At 39.0% G+C, this 3570-nt stretch overlaps 1 long non-coding RNA gene across 1 annotated transcript; it reads left to right on the top strand.

Annotated features, from left to right (window-relative positions):
• The first annotated feature begins 204 nt into the window (after positions 1–204).
• On the top strand, positions 205–670 carry LOC138891788 (uncharacterized). Its single transcript, XR_011408112.1, has 2 exons — positions 205–249; positions 355–670. It is a non-coding gene; the product is annotated as an uncharacterized lncRNA (long non-coding RNA).
• The last annotated feature ends 2900 nt before the right edge of the window (positions 671–3570 follow it).

The following is a 3570-nucleotide window of genomic DNA, read 5'->3' as shown; positions in this document are numbered from 1 at the left end:
TTCGGTATATTTCGGTACAGAAATTGTGATATTTTGGTACGGTATACGGTATTGAATTTTTAATATTTCGGTATACCGAAATATTTTAAGTCCAAGCCCAACTCTATTTTTATTTTTCAGCCCAATAAGCCTAAGCCCAACACCTCAATCCCCCTAATTCCCTAATCCCTTTGCTCTCAAGTAGAATTACGGGTAGTATCTGCTTACCCCTTTCTCTTTTCTATCATTCTCGTTCTTGGTTGCTTGCAGGTTTGTTTCATCTAAGGACTAAATTTACCCTCTTTCAGTTATTGTTAGCAAATATTTGACTTTGACTCTAGTAGATCAAACTGGCATGTTTGTTGATATGGTTAGGTTAATGCATTTTTGGCTCGACCAGGCAAGGAATCAAAAGTGAGAAAATATTGGAATTGGTACCATTAGACACTGGGAAGGGTTCTGACTTCTGATACTTTTGGCAGCAGTAAATATTTTCTATGGAATCCATTTAGGAGATGCAGGGACTTCTTGGAATGTTGGTTTTGTTGTTACTCTATTTGTATTGTTCATCACTGCTGCCATTCTAGAGATCAGAATATGGATGACCAAGAATAGAAAATCTTCTATACGTGATCCATTCATGTATTATAAGGATTTTGCTTTATATTCTTCTTCATAGTTCTTCCAAATATCATATCAAACACAAATTCTTTTACAGTTCAACCAAATACAACAGCCACGACTATTGTCTACCAGGCAACAACTAGCTTAGCACATCGTGTCCAGTCCACTGTCCACTCCATTTATATCATCTACTCAGTTAATGTATCAAATCGAAACCATAACGAAACCGTACCATACCAAAATAAGAAATACCAAACTGTACCGAACTACTTTGGTACGGTATTTGGTATACACAATTGATAAATTGAATACCGAAATACCGAACCAAAGTTTTTAAATACCAAACTGAAGTACCGAATGCCCACCCCTAATCACGACACCACTTACCGCTACCTCGGAGACTGCCAAGTAAAGGTACATCTACTCGTTCGCTTTCGGGGTGTGCAACAAATGAGGACTTGATAAGTATAGTTTGAGTTATTCCAAAGCCTTTTGGCGTTTCGGGGTCAAATAGAAGTCGCTCTTTTTCTTTAGTAATGAGAAAAATTAGTGGCTTTTATCCGATGATCTAGAAATAAATTGTCCCGGTACGACTATCCGCCTGGTCAGCCTTTGTACCGCCTTGACGTTGTCAACCAAGATGATATCTTCTATGGCCTTTATTTAATCTGGGGATCAGTTATATAAATATATAAACGTTGTTAGTTCATTTTTTCTTATATACATTATGCCATAGTTGAGTTTCCAAAATACAACTCGATCCAACGACCACTCCAACATACATACATGACCCACATAAACGTCTACGGAGCCTCTAAGAGCACAAAAGAGAAACATGACAATGCCGGCAACAAGGCCCCGGCTATACCTCAAAATATCAAAACTTATACAAAAGAAGGACTACACGGCCCCTGGGAAAAATAGGGCTCACCAAGACTGTTGTGAGGAGAGAAGGAGAGCACCACCTATCTGCGATCGGCACTATCTGCGATGGAACCACCTACATCCATTCAAAGATATAGCGCCCCATGCAAAAAAGATGTTAGTACTGTCGAATAGTACTAGTATGTAAGGCAAACACCAATCTTAGCAGAATAAACAGTGAAACAAAGAGAAGGCAGTCATAATAATCAATAAGAGTTTCATAGAAATACAAAGAAAACACCAAGTAAGGGTCACATAGTTTCCAATTCAATCTTTCTATCTTTTTAGATTAATAATCTTTACTGCCAAAGCCACAACTCACAATGCCACCGCGTTTTTACACGGATTTCGGTCTCGGCCCGACCGGCTAAGCCATCTCAAGTGAGACATATCCATATCCACAATGTAATTGAATAGTTCCAATACAAAGGCCACCATGTGTACAGCATGGCGTCCGATCTCGGCCCGATCGGCTAAGCCATCTCACTTGAGACATAACCTCTTTCAATTGTCTACTCAATTCATATTTCTTTCCCATCTTCATTACATGGCACAAACAGCCTCATTTATTAAGTAGTTCTTGGCACTTGGGTACATTTTACAATCCAAGTCTTTCCCTTTTTATTTGTTCAAATAACATCATCATTCATGTCGATAAGTACCATATAAAATAATTAGGGAATATGAATCTTTCAATCAAACACACTAAGGCAAACAATTCTAGTATAATCAAGTTGGAACTTACACCAATTATTCGGACACCAGGAGTTCGATTCTAAGAAGAAGAGAGTTAGCCATACATACCTCAATTGCGCTCTACAATTATCCGGAACCCTTAGCAACCTCAATCTATTTTTGCAATATACAAATTGAACCCAAAATTAGGAAAATGTTCATAGTTCTAGTTCACATTTTATTTTTCCCACACTCTTTATCACATGCATGCAAGATGAACCACTCTCATACCCATGAAGTATTACCCTAGTACCCCATTATAGCTATGTTTGAAATTAAGAGATGGGGTGATAAAATCTTACCTTTTTGGATGAAGAAATTAGGTGCTCTACTTGAGTATTTCCAAGCTTTGAGCGATGGTTGAAGATTGATTGATGAAAATTAGGCCCTCCCTCTAGAACCCTCTCTCTCTCTCTCACTAGAAATATGATAAATGAGCTTCAAAATGGACTAAAGGGGTGTTTTAACGGAATGGGGGTCGGATTTTAAATTAAGAAAAATGGTGCCCCGACACAAGACTGCGGTCACATATGCGACCGCATAACGGTTATGCGGTCCGCAAAGTGACCGCAGAAATGGCCCTCAGAGGCCTGAACTTACGACTCAGGTATGCAACCAGTATGTGGCCTGCATACTTATTATGCGGTCGCATAATGCACCGCAGAACTCCCTCCGTAGAAACCCAAGAGGAATTATGCGACAGATATGCGGTCTGCATATCGATTACGCGGTCGCATAATCGACCGCAAAACTGACCTCAAATTGGCCAAACTTACTGCTTCACTCTGCAGCCATTATGCGATCCGCAGAGTGATTATGCGGCCGCATAATGGGCCACAAAAATGTGTTCTTCTTCGAAATATTTTACTCTCAGTCCGTAGGGTACTGTTCAATCCAAAAAGTCCGAACCGTGGAGAGCAAGCTCGCCGCGAAGAATTTCTACTATAGTAACGCAGGAATATATCTTGGCACCACGAAACCCCGAGTATTTTGGTTAAAATATTTACGTGTTCTTACATTTTGGAAAAAATTGTAAAGTTGGTGAATTGAAGTCTTCAACGATAATCAATTTTCAACAAGTTGTTCGTTAATTCGGTAAACTCGTTCCAACTCTTAAGTTTTAATATTATAGTTTTGTTTGTTTTATTTATTTTCTATTACTTTATTAATTAAGATGGCTTCCTTAAAAAACGTTTTGGTAAAAATAAGGGAAAATTCAAGACTGACGAATCTAGTACTCAATCTGTTCCTCCTCCACTGTCCCGGGCTCCCCGAACCAAACCCCATATCCATCCTACACCTGCTATT

The sequence above is a fragment of the Nicotiana tomentosiformis genome, chromosome 5 (assembly GCF_000390325.3).
Source record: "Nicotiana tomentosiformis chromosome 5, ASM39032v3, whole genome shotgun sequence".
In the NCBI taxonomy this organism is placed as follows: domain Eukaryota; kingdom Viridiplantae; phylum Streptophyta; class Magnoliopsida; order Solanales; family Solanaceae; genus Nicotiana; species Nicotiana tomentosiformis.
Note: the sequence above shows the minus strand (reverse complement) of the source record. Positions and strands in the feature narration are given on the sequence as shown.